Source organism: Ranitomeya imitator, chromosome 1, assembly GCF_032444005.1.
Source record: "Ranitomeya imitator isolate aRanImi1 chromosome 1, aRanImi1.pri, whole genome shotgun sequence".
NCBI lineage: Eukaryota > Metazoa > Chordata > Amphibia > Anura > Dendrobatidae > Ranitomeya > Ranitomeya imitator.
In genome coordinates, this window is record NC_091282.1 from 173,655,532 (window position 1) to 173,669,088 (window position 13,557).

The following is a 13,557-nucleotide window of genomic DNA, read 5'->3' on the forward strand; positions in this document are numbered from 1 at the left end:
GCATCCGTGTCCTCTTCATCCTCTGTGACTGTGAGGACAGCAGTCGCACATGGTTTTGTATGCAGACCTTTCACCTCTTTACCCGCAACAGCCAGTGTGATTGGTAGGTCATCAGGACATTTGCAAGTGGAAACACCTGCTGATGTTGAGTGCTTTCCAACATCAAGACCACATTTTGATAAAGGCAACATAATATCTCCTGCTGCACCTTCCTTAAAGACCAGCAGTTTGCCAGGGACACCCTACTCAACCTCATCTAAGCACGGCAGTCAGCCCTCGGTCCCTCAGATGTGGACAAGTAAAAGACGATTTCCTCCTAGCCATGACAAAGCAAAGAGGTTGAATTTCACCATCTGCAAGCTGTTGCCTACAGAAATGCTGCCTTTCTGCCTGGTGGACACAGGATTTTCGAGACCTTATGTCCGTCGCAGTGCCCCAGTACCAAATGCCCAGTCACCACTACTTCTCAAAGAAAGGCACACACGTGCCTTGTATGGCTCACATTTTAAATCTGGTTGTCCAGCAATTTTTATCCAACTATCCCGGACTAGATGGGCTTCTGCAGAGGGCACGGTTGCTGTGTGCTCAATTCCGCCGTTCGCATCCCGCAGCTCAACGACTTACATCTCTACAGAAGTCGTTGGGCCTGCCAGTTCACGGGCTGAAATGGGATGTGCCCTCATGGTGGAATTAAACTCTGCACATGTTGCAGCAACTGTGGTAGCACAGATGAGCCCTGGTGCAATACGTTATGACGTATAGCCTGGGCCAACAAGATCCAGAGGTGGGGCAAATCACGCTGCAGTAGTGGTCTCAGATCAGGGACCTATGTACCCTTCTGCACAGTTTTGAAATAGCGACGTAGATGTTTAGTGCTGACGATGCCATTATCAGCATGACTATTCCAGTCATTTACATGCTGGAGCACACCTTAATCACTATTCGGAGTCAGGTGGTGGGACAAGAGGAGGAGGAACAGGAGGAGTCGTATGCGGAAGGGATAATATCTCCAAGGTCCAGACGGTCGGCAGCACCAAGGCAGCTGGCATTGGAGGGTGGGCGAGAGGGATTACCGAGGGGCATCGTAGCAGCCAAACTGTTGAGGAAGGTGCAGGAGGCGAGGAAGAAGTGGAGGACGAACTGACGCTGGGCATGGAAGACTCATCAGATGAGGGAGACCTTGATCAAATTTCTGTTGTGCGAGGTTGGGGGGAGAGGTCAGAGGAAGGAAGCATGAATAGTGGATTAGTCTGAATGTACCACTACATCTTCTAAGGAAAGTGTTCTGAATGTACCCGCCACCATTCTACCTAAAGATATTTCTTTTTTAATTTTTTTTTGTCACAACATCTGGGTGTTGGTAGGCTGATTTTAGATATATAACTCCAGTCTTTCTTGATTTTAGAATGGCATGACATGCCTATATCTGTGTCTCCTCCTCCTTTTACTCCTCCACCTCTTTTTTTTTCGCATGACTATATGTACTTGTGACTTTTCCATGTGTTTGTTGTGTCTTCTGAGCAGTTTATCAGTTTTTGGAAAGCTTTTAAGGTGTTTTCTATGTGTTTTCTGTGTTTGTAGGTGTTTGTGTTTGCCTGCCATTGGTGTCAATGGGGTTCGACGGTGTTCGTCGAACATGCCCCAATTCGACGAACCGAACAGAACTCGAACACTAGGGGGGTGGCTCAACAATATTTATCAGGTTATAACGCTGGAATGCTTTAACGGATTCTGATGATTCTGAGATTGTTTTTTCATGTACTTCATGATAGTGGTAAAATTTCTTTGATATGACTTGCGTTTATTTATGAAAAAACAGAAATAAGGTTAAAATTTTCAAAGTTTTGCAATTTTCAAACATTGAAATTTTCTGCACTTAAATTAAAAAAATACCATATGTCACAAAAAAATCTTAATAAGTAACACTTCCCACATGCCTATTTTAAGTCAGCACAATTTTGGAAACAATTTTTTTTGTTAGGAAGTTATAAGCGTTAAAAGTTGACCAGCGATTTCTCATTATTACAACAAAATTTACAAAACCATTTTTTTAGAGACCACATCACATTTGAAGTCACTTTGAAGGGTGTACATGACAGAAAATACCCAAAAGTGACACCATTCTAAAAACTGCACCCCTCATGGTGCTCAATACCATATTCAAGAAATTAATTAACCATTTATGTGCTTCACAGGAACTGAAGCAATGTGGAAGGAAAAAATGAACATTTAACTTTTTTTCACAAACATTTTATTTCAGAATCAGTATTTATTATTTTCTCAAATGTTAAAAGAGAAAATGAATTACTAAATTTATTGTGCAATTTCTTCTGAATATGCCAATACCTCATATGTGGGGGTAAACCACTGTTTGGGCGCACAGCAGAGCTCGGAATGGAAAGTGCATCATTTGACTTTTTCAATGCAGAATTGGCTGGAATTGAGATCGGACACCATGTCATGTTTGGAGAGCCTCTGATGTCATTAAACACTGGAACCCCCCACAAGTGACACCATTTTGAAAACTAGACCCTCTCAAGGAACTCATTTATAAGTGTGGTGAGCACTTTGAACCCCCATGTGCTTCACAGAAGTTTAAAATGTAGAGCCGTGAAAATAAAAAATCACTTTTTTTCCACAAAAATGATCTTTTCACCCCAAAATGTTTATTTTTCCAAGGATAACTGGAGAAATTAGAACACCAAATGTGTTATGAAATTTGTCCTCAATATGCAGATATACCATATGTGGGGGTAAACTACTGTTTGGGTGCATGGCAGAGCTCGGAAGGGAAGGAGTACCGTTTGACTTTTTCAATGCAGAATTGGCTGGATTTAAGATCGGATGCCATGTTGCATTTGGAGTGCCCCTGATGTGCTTACCCCCTTCGTGACATGCGCCGTACTAGTACTGCACTGCCAGCACTGCGTTTGTGCCAGCAGCAGTACTAGTATGGCGCACCGATCACCGCGGTCTCACGCTAAGCGCCGCGGTGATCGGGTGTGGGTGTCAGCTGTATATGACAGCTGACACCCCACAGCAATGCCCACGATCGGCGGTAGCACCGATCGCAGGCATTTAACCCCTCTGATGCCGCTGTCAGTAGTGACAGCAGCATAGAGGGGGATCGCGCAGGGACGTGGGCTCCCTGCGCTCTCCCACTGGAGAAATGCGATGAGATCGCGTTGCTCCGGTGATCTGGAAGGAGTCCCCGGATCCAAGATGGCCGCGGGACTCCTCTCGGGTCATGAAATGACCTGGCTAGCCGGCGCCTCCTGAACTTGCCTGTCAGATCAACGATCTGATCTAATACAGTGATGTCCCACCCTGGGAAAATGGTAGAAAGTAAAAAAAAAATAGAATGTATAAAAAAAATTTAAAAATCCCCAAATAAAGAAAAAAAAACATTTCTCAGTAAATCCATTTATTTATGTAAATTAAAAATAAACAATAAAAGTACACATATTTGGTATCGCCGCGTCCGTAACGACCCACTCTATAAAACTATCCCACTAATTAACCCCTTCAGTGAACACTGCAAAAAAAAATAAAAAACAAGGCAAAAAATATTGCTTTATTATCATACAGGCGAACAAAAAGTGGAATAACACGCGATCAAAACGACGAATATAAATAACCATGGTACCGCTGAAAACGTTATCTTGTCCCACAAAAAAAAGCCACCATACAGCATCATCAGCAGAAAAATAAAAAAGTTATAGCTCTCAGAATAAAGCAATGCAAAAACAATTATTTTTTTATATAAAATAGTTTTTATTGTGTAAAAGCGCCAAAACATAAAAAAAATTACATAAATGAGGTATCGCTGTAATCGTACTGACCTGAAGAATAAAGCTGCTCTATCAAATTTACCACACGTGGAACGATATAAACGCCCCCCCCCCTAAAAGAATTTCAGGAATTGCTGGTTTTTGTTCATTCCGCCTCACAAAAATCGGAATAAAAAGCGATCAAAAAATGTCATCTGCCCAAAAATGGTACCAATAAAAACGTCAACTCGTCCCGCAAAGAAACAAGATCTCACATGACCCTGTGGGCCAAAATATGGATAAATTATAGCTCTCAAAATGTGTTGATGCAAAAACTATTTTTTGCAACAAAAAGCGTCTTTTAGTGTGTGACAACTGCCAACCCTAAAAATCCGCCAAAAAAAACGCTATAAAAGTAGATCAGACCCCCCTTCATCACCCCCTTAGTTAGGGAAAAATAATAAAATGTAAAAAAATGTATTTATTTCTATTTTCCCATTAGGGCTAGGGCTAGGGTTAGGGTTGGGGATGGGGTTGGGGCTAGGGTTAGGGTTGGGGTTAGGGTTACCGTTGGGATTAGGGTTAGGGGTGTGTTTGGATTAGGGTTTCAGTTAGAATTGGGGAGTTTCCACTGTTTCGGCACATCAGGGGCTCTCCAAACGCGACATAGCATCCAATCTCAATTCCAGCCAATTCTGCTTTGAAAAACTAAAACACTGCTCCTTCCCTTCCGTGTTCTCCTGTGCGCCCAAACAGTGGTTCCCCCGAAAATATGGGTTATCAGCGTTCTCAGGACAAGTTGGACAACAACTTTTGGGGTCCAATTTGTCCTGTTACCCTTGGGAAAAAAAGAAACCTGGGGGCTAAAATATCATTTTCATGGAAAAAAATATATTTTTTATTTTCACGGCTCTGCGTTATAAACTGTAGTGAAACACTTGTTGGTTCAAAGTTCTCACAACACATCTAGATAAGTTCCTTGGGGGGCCTAGTTTCCAATATTGGGTCACTTGTGGTTTTTTTTTACTGTTTAGGTACATCAGGGGCTCTGCAAATGCAACATGATGCCTGCAGACCAATCCATCTAAGTCTGCATTTCAAACGGCGCTCATTCCCTTCCGAGCTCTGCCATGCACTCAAACGGTGGTTCCCCCCAACATATGGAGTATCAGCGTACTCAGGACAAATTGGACAATAACTTTTGTGGTCCAATTTCTCCTGTTACCCTTGAGAAAATAAAAACATGGGGGCTAAAATATCATTTTCGTGGAAAAAAATATATTATTTATTTTCACGGCTCTGCGTTATAAACTGTAGTGAAACACTTGTTGGTTCAAAGTTCTCACAACACATCTAGATAAGTTCCTTGGGGGGTCTAGTTTCCAATATGGGGTCACTTGGGGGTTTCTACTGTTTAGGTACATTAGGGGCTCTGCAAATGCAACATGACGCCTGCAGACCAATCCATCTAAGTCTGCATTTTAAACGGCGCTCCTTCCCTTCCGAGCTCTGCCATGCACCCAAACAGTGGTTCCCCCAACATATGGGGTATCAGCGTTCTCTGGCCAAGTTTGACAACAACTCTCGGGGTCTAATTTGTCCTATTACCCTTGGGAAAATAAAAACGTGGGGGCTAAAATATCATTTTCGTGGAAAAAAAATATTTTTTATTTTCACGGCTCTGCGTTATAAACTGTAGTGAAACACTTGTTGGTTCAAAGCTCTCACAACACATCTAGATAAGTTCCTTGGGGGGTCTAGTTTCCAATATAGGGTCACTTGTGGGGGGTTTCTACTGTTAAGTACATCAGGGGCTCTGTAAATGCAACATGACACCTGCAGACCAATCCATCTAAGTCTGTATTTCAAACGGCGCTCCTTCCCTTCCGAGCTCTGCCATGCACTCAAACGGTGGTTCCCCCCAACATATGGGGTATCAGCGTACTCAAGACAAATTGGACAATAACTTTTGTGGTCCAATTTCTCCTGTTACCCTTGGTGAAAAAAAAATTGCGGGCTAAAACATCATTTTGTGAAAAAAAAATGATTTTTTAATTTTCACACCGCTACATTCTAAACTTTAGTGAAACAATTGGGGGTTAAAAGTGCTCACCACACATCTAGATAAGTTCCTTAGGGGGTCTTCTTTCCAAAACGGGGTCACTTGTGGGGGGTTTCCACTGTTAAGACACGTCAGGGGCTCTCCAAATGCGACATGGGTTCCGATCTCAATTCCAGCCAATTTTGCATTAAAAAGTCAAATGGAGCTCCTTCCTTTCCGAGCAATGCCATGCGCTCAAACAGTGGTTTATCCCCATATATGAAGTATCAACATACTCAGGACAAATTGCACAACAACTTTTGGGGTCCAATTAATCCTGTTACCCTTGGGAAAAAAAAATTGGGGGCAAAAAGATCATTTTTTGTGAAAATTAATATGACATTTTTTTTACGGCTCTACATTATAAACTTCTGTGAAGCACTTGGAGGTTCAAAGTGCTCACCACACATCTAGATTAGTTCCTTAGAGGGTCTACTTTCCAAAATGGTGTCACTTGTGGGGGTTTCCACTGTTTAGGCACGTCAGGGGCTCTCCAATCGTGACATGGGCTCAGATCTCAATTCCAGCAAATCTTGCATTGAAAAGTCAAATGGCGCTCCTTCCCTTGCGAGCTCTGCCATGCACTCAAACAGTGGTTTATCCCCATATATGAAGTATCAGCGTACTCAGGACAAATTGCACAACAAATTTTGGGGTCCAATTTATCCTGTTACCCTTGGGAAAAAAAAATTGGGGGCAAAAAGATCATTTTTTGTGAAAATTAATATGAAATTTTTTTTACGGCTCTACATTATAAACTTCTGTGAAGCACTTGGAAGTTCAAAGTGCTCACCACACATCTAGATTAGTTCCTTAGAGGGTCTAATTTCCAAAATGGTGTCACTTGTGGGGATTTCCACTGTTTAGGCACGTCAGGGGCTCTCCAATCGTGACATGGGCTCAGATCTCAATTCCAGCAAATCTTGCATTGAAAAGTCAAATGGCGCTCCTTCCCTTGCGAGCTCTGCCATGCACTCAAACAGTGGTTTATCCCCATATATGAAGTATCAGCGTACTCAGGAAAAATTGCACAACAACTTTTGGGGTCCAATTTATCCTGTTACTCTTGGGAAAAAAATTGGGGGCAAAAAGATCATTTTTTTGTGAAAATTAATATGAAATTTTTTTACGGCTCTACATTATAAACTTCTGTGAAGCACTTGGAGGTTCAAAGTGCTCACCACACATCTAGATTAGTTCCATAGAGGGTCTACTTTCCAAAATGGTGTCACTTGTGGGGGTTTCCACTGTTTAGGCACGTCAGGGGCTCTCCAATCGTGACATGGGCTCCGATCTCAATTCCAGCAAATCTTGCATTGAAAAGTCAAATGGCGCTCCTTCCCTTCCGAGCTCTGCCATGTGCCCAAACAGTGGTTTATCCCCACATATAGGGTATCAGCGTACTCAGGACAAATTGTACAATGACTTTTGTGGTCCAATTTCTCCTGTTACCCTTGGTAAAATGAAACAAATTGGACCTGAAGTCAAAATTTTGTGAAAAAAAGTTAAATGTTCAATTTTTTTTAAACATTCAAAAAATTCCTGTGAAGCACCTGAAGGGTTAATAAAATTTTTGAATGTGGTACCTTGAGGGGTGCAGTTTTTAGAATGGTGTCACTTTTGGGCATTTTCTGTCATATAGACCCCTCAGTCACTTCAAGTGTAAGGTGGTCCGTGAAATAAATGGTTTTGCAAATTTTGTTGCAAAAATGAGAAATCGCTGGTCAACTTTTAACCCTTATAACTCCCTAACAAAAAAAAATTATGGTTTCAAAATTGTGCTGATGTAAAGCAGACATGTGGGAAATGTTGTTTATTAACTAAATTATGTGATATAACTCTCTAATTTAAGGGCATAAAAACTAAAAGTTTGAAAATTGCTAAATTTTCATAATTTCTGACAAATTTTTGTTTTTTTCACAAATAAATGCAAGTCATATCAAAGAAGTTTTACCAATATCATGAAGTGCAATATGTCACGAGAAAACAATGTCAGAATCACCAGGATTCGTTGAAGCGTTTCAAAGTTATAACCTCATAAAATGACAGTGGTCAGAATTGTAAAAATTGGCCCTGTCACTTATGTGAAAACAGGCTTTGGGGTGAAGGGGTTAAACACTGAAACTCCCCACAAGTGACACCATTTTGGAAACTAGACCCCTCAAGGAACTCTTTTAAATATGTGGTGAGCACTTTGAACCCCCAAGTGCTTCACAGAAGTTTATAACGTAGAGCCGTGAAAATAAAAAATCACATTTTTTCCACAAAAATAATCTTTTCACCCCCAAATTTTTTTTGCAAGGGTAACAGGAGAAATTAGACCCCCAAAGTTGTGATGCAATTCGTCCTGAATACGCAGATTACTCATATGTGGGGGTAAACTACTGTTTGGCACATGGCAGAGCACAGAAAGGAAGGAGCGCCGTTTGACTTTTTCAATTTAGAATTGGCTGGAATTGAGAGAGGAAGCCATGTCGCGTTTGGAGAGCTTCTGATGTGCCTAAACAGTGGAAACCCCCACAAATGACCCCATTTTGGAAACTAGACTACCCAAGGAACTTAACTTGATGTGTGGTGAGCACTTTGAACCCCCAATGGTTTCACTAAAGTTTATAATGTAGAGATGTGCAAATAAAAAAAAAATTGCCACAAAAATGATATTTTAGCTCACAATGTTTTATTTTTCCAGGGGTAAAAGGAGAAATTGGATGCCAAAAGTTGTTGTCCAATTTGTCCTGAATACGCTGAGACCTCATATGTCAGGGGAACCACTATTTGGACGCATAGCATAGCTCGGAAGGGAAGGAGCGCCGTTTTGGAATGCAGACTTTGATGAAATGGTCTACGAGCGTCATGTTGTATTTGCAGAGCTCCTGAGGTGCCTAAACAGTAGAAACCCCCCAAAAGTGACCCCATTTTGGAAACTAGACCCCGCAAGGAACTTTTCTAGATGTATTGTGAGAACTTTGAACCCTGAAGTGTTTCACTAAAGTTTATAATGCAGAGCCGTGAAAATAAAAAATCATTTTTTATTTAGCACTGTGTTTTAAGTACCCTTAACTACCGCCATTAAAAGGCATATCAGCGAGCCTTAAGGGGTTAAACCTTTGCACATTGTGCAATAACTGCTAAGTGTATTGTTATGTCCCCATCACAGCATCTTTCAGCTGGTCTGAGAGTAACCCTTTGGCTAGTTCTTTTAAACGTTTTCACATTGTGCAATGGTGAAATTTGTACTCTCTATCTCTACCTCTTGTAATAACTGCTAAGTGTATTGTGATTTCCCCATCACGATGTCTTTCAGCTGGTCTGAGATAGATCCCTTTGCTAATTTTTGGAAAACTTTGCACACTTTGTGCAATGGTGAAACTTGTACTCTCTATCTCTACCTATTGTAACAACTAGAGTTGAGCTACTTTTACTTTTATCGGATCGAATTGGTTTTCCAAAGTCGGGTGAAATCGGCCGATTATTGCGAACAGTTAGTGGCCCACTGAAACAAGAAACCCAATGCAAGGCAATGGGGAATCGAAGTCGGCAGTGAGTGAAGGACAGGAAAACACCTACAGTGCCCATTTTAATACCAAAAACATCAATTCTTATTACTCACTATCTCTACCTATTGTAACAACTAGAGTTGAGCTACTTTTACTTTTTTCGGATCGAATCGGGTTTCGCGAAACCCGACTTTTTCAAAAGTCGGGTGAAATCGGCCGATTATTGCGAAAAGTTGGGGGCCCACTGAAACACGAAACTGAAGTCAATGGGGAATCAACGTCGGCAGTGAGTGAAGGACGGGAAAACACCTACAGTGCCCATTTTAATGCCAAAAACATCAATTCTTATTACTTAAGCTTGTCAATCTTAATTTACTTTATAATAATAGTTAGGCATTGAAAACTGGGGGTCATTTGGCTAAAGTTGTGGGGGGCTGGCTCAAGATTTTCGTGGGCACAGGAAACGCGGAATAAGTCACGGTGGTGGAGCAGGTAGAGGTAAGTATTTCAACTTTGCAAGTGCTGTGATCCTGAGCAAATGGGGGGGCCAATCGTTGGCACTGGCACAGGGCCCCTCATAGTAAGGCGGTGTGTTTGACAGTGGGTGGCACCTCCCACTGGCAGAGACACTTTTGCGTACAATGAGGGACTCTGTGCCAGTGACGTCGCCAACGAGTATGCCCCCTCACCTGATGAAGGAACCTGCACTTTCATCTGCACCTTCCACTTTGTCCCCGTGTAAGGTGGTATAGTATGCGGGAAGGGGAAGCTGACTTTCATCAGGGTCAGATTCTGGCTGTGTAGAGTGCAAGGGGAATGTAGTGGTCTGGATCAATGTACCAGCAGACTTATCTAGCAGTGGCTGGGCAATGGGCAGGATGAGGAGGAAATACAGATATAGGCCCCAAATAAAAAAATAGGCTAAAAGCAGTTCAAAATTGGTAACAGGACTAAACAGGTGGCATAGCTTTGTTAAGTGGAGGACAACTGTAATGAGTGGCGCAGACAGACTTAGTAGGCCTAAAATAAAAAAGTAGGCAAAATGCAGTTCAAAATTGGTAACAGGACTAAACGGACGGCATTGCTTTGTTCAGTGGAGGACAACAGTAATGAGTGGCAGACACAGTTAGTAGGCCCAATTAATAAAGTAGGCTAAATGCAGTTCAAAATTGGTAACAGGACTAAATGGGCGGCATTGCTTTGTTCAGTGGAGGACAACTGTAATGAGTGACAGACACAGTTAGTAGGCCCAAATAAAAAAGCAGTATTAAATGTACAGCACTGTCACTTTTAATTACATATTATTATTAATTTTTCGATATATTTATCACTGATGCTTCACTATATATTCCCTCTGCTGCAGGATAGGCAGCAGGGTTATCCCGTGTATTTTCTTATATTTTTATACATCCCCCGTCACCTTCTTGCTTAGGCCTTATTATATCATTTTTCCACCCTCTTATTATTTTCCCAGTCTCTTTTACTGGTATTACACATTGTGCATTAATATATACTGCACTATGGTACGTTACAATATATTTAACATAAATCCATCACACCGTTTAGAGCAGCATATATTCTGTCCTCTAGGCAGTATATTTTTGTTTGTTTTTATACCGACGGGATTTTTTTCGCGGTATTCATGTAATAGATCCGGATATTGACATATTTCTATTCCCTATGCATGGTTTCAGCAGTCTATACTGCCATACACTGCTTGGTATGTTCTGTTCAGGATTTATGTCATTTGATTGCTCTTCTTTTCTTATCACTGGCCAATCTAATATATTTTAATTATGTAAATATATTTTTCTGGTGGCTCCCCTTCGTTTCACACAGGGACTGCACATCCCGTGTTTATTTATAAGTCTCACATTATTTCTTTTCCCCGGTCCACTACCACTCATATTAACTGGGGTTAAATTTATTTTATTGTGCATTCCTTATTAGTTTTTACACTTGTCACTTTTCCCCCCCTGTGACCATTACAATAGTTACCGCACCTTTTTCCTCCCTTATATTTTCTAACACATTCCAACAGCGGTCTCTGAAATACTTCCTCTTCGCTCGGTAATCCAGTATGCTTGTGTGTCTTTGCATTTTCTAACATATTTTAACAGCGGTCTCTGACATACCACCTCTTTGTTAGGTAATCCAGTACGCCTGCGCGTCTCCCTTGCATTAGCTGGGACCGGCTTGTCTGGGAATCTTACTGCGCACGCGCGGTGTCCGTATACCCCCTCTGACTTCCGGGAGGCGCCGATCCACGTGACCGCAGTGCGTTCCACTGCGTGTCTCGGTGCGCAATCCCGGAAGTCCCCTTCGTAAGGTGGGACGGCACCTTAGCTTGCGCAGCCAGGAGACTTCCTGTGACACCCCCGGATCCGGCGTCATACAGCGTTAGCTATTTAAACCCTCACTATACCTTGATAACTTGTCCTCGCCCCCACTGGAAGAAGCTACGGCGAAACTGCGCTCGTCGGGCGCCGGGGATCCGCACCTGTCTCCTGCCACCGGTACTAGGCACTTCACTGCGTCTTCATCCACACTGAGGTAATTAACCCTGTGACCATCAGCATGAGCTCTCTTGTTATCCACTAGTAGGTATCCCTCTCTTTCTGGCTGCCTTTATGAACTTGTTCCTTCAGTTTGTTAGCATAACTTATTGCACTACTGGATACATTTTTTTCTTTTTGTGCCAGCTCATTGGGAGAATACTCTGCTAAGTGGCCACACATTAGTTATTCCTGATTGCTATGAGTTACTTAGTATTACTGTGCAGTGCAGAGTTATCTAGCCCTCTATAAATATTGGTGTCACCATTAACACTACCATATATGTGATACTTGAGGCTTATTATTTACTGTGCCAGCATGGAGCAGGTCCGTCTCCCCAGATTTTGTCTGGTGTCGAAATAACCCCCCTGTGTTTTTTATCTACATTTTTGTGACTGTTAAATCTTTTAATTATTGATAATAAATAATATATTTTTTATAATTACATTTCTTTCTCCTCACTACGTTTTTTCCTTTGGGATATACTCTTTTCACAAAGGAATATGTGAATCCCAAATAAAAAAGTATTTTTCGCTTTGTAAGACGCTCCGGATTATAAGACGCACCCCAAATTTTGAGGAGAAAAATAGGAAAAAACTATTTTTTAATAAATTGGTGGGGCGTCTTATAATCCATGCGTCTTATTACTTACCAGGGGTTGTGGTTGTGGTGGATCAGGGTCCCAGGCTCGTTGCCGGAGGCAGGAGTGGAGCATTGCTGCAGGCTGGGATGAGGGGGTCTGCAGGGGGCTCCTGTGCTGCAGGGGGGCTCCTGTGCTGCAGCCTGGGATGAGGGGTCTGCAGGGGCTCCTTTGCTGCAGGCTGGGATGAGGGGTCTGCAGGGGGCTCCTGTGCTGTAGGGCTGTCTCCGGTGCTGCGGGGGGCTCTGGCGACATTTTGTGAAAGACCAGAGCCCCCCGGCAGTTCTTCCATGCGTTCCAGTATGACTAATTTCGGGAAAATGGCCGCCGGAATCTCGAGAGATGAGATCTCAGCGCTGAAATCTCATCTCCCGAGATTCCGGCGGCCATTTTCCCGGAGTCAGTCATACTGGAACTAACTCCGGGAAAATGGCCGCCGGAATCTCGAGAGATGAGATCTCAGCGCTGAAATCTCATCTCCCGAGATTCCGGCGGCCATTTTCCCGGAATTAGTCATACTGGAACGCATGGAAGAACTGCCGGGGGGCTCTGGTCTTTCACAAAATGTCGCCAGAGCCCCCCGCAGCACCGGAGCCTTCAGCATCACCTGGGGCAGCAGCGGACAACCCCGGCAGTGGCGGCGGACGACAGCGGCGGCAGGCAGTAGCGGCGGAGGACACCCCCTCCTCCCAGCCTGTAATGGTAAGCGGTATATCCGCTTTGTTAGACGCACCCACATTTCCCCCCCAAATTTGGGGGAAATAAAGTGCGTCTTACAAAGCGGAAAATACGGTAGGCTAAATGCAGTTCAAAATTGGTAACAGGACTAAACGGGCGGCATTGCTTTGTTCAGTGGAGGACAACTGCAATGAGTGGCAGACACAGTTAGTAGGCCCAAATACTAAACTAGACTAAATGCATTTCAAAATTGGTAACAGGACTAAATGGGCGGCATTGCTTTGTTCAGTGGAGGACAACTGTAATGAGTGGCAGA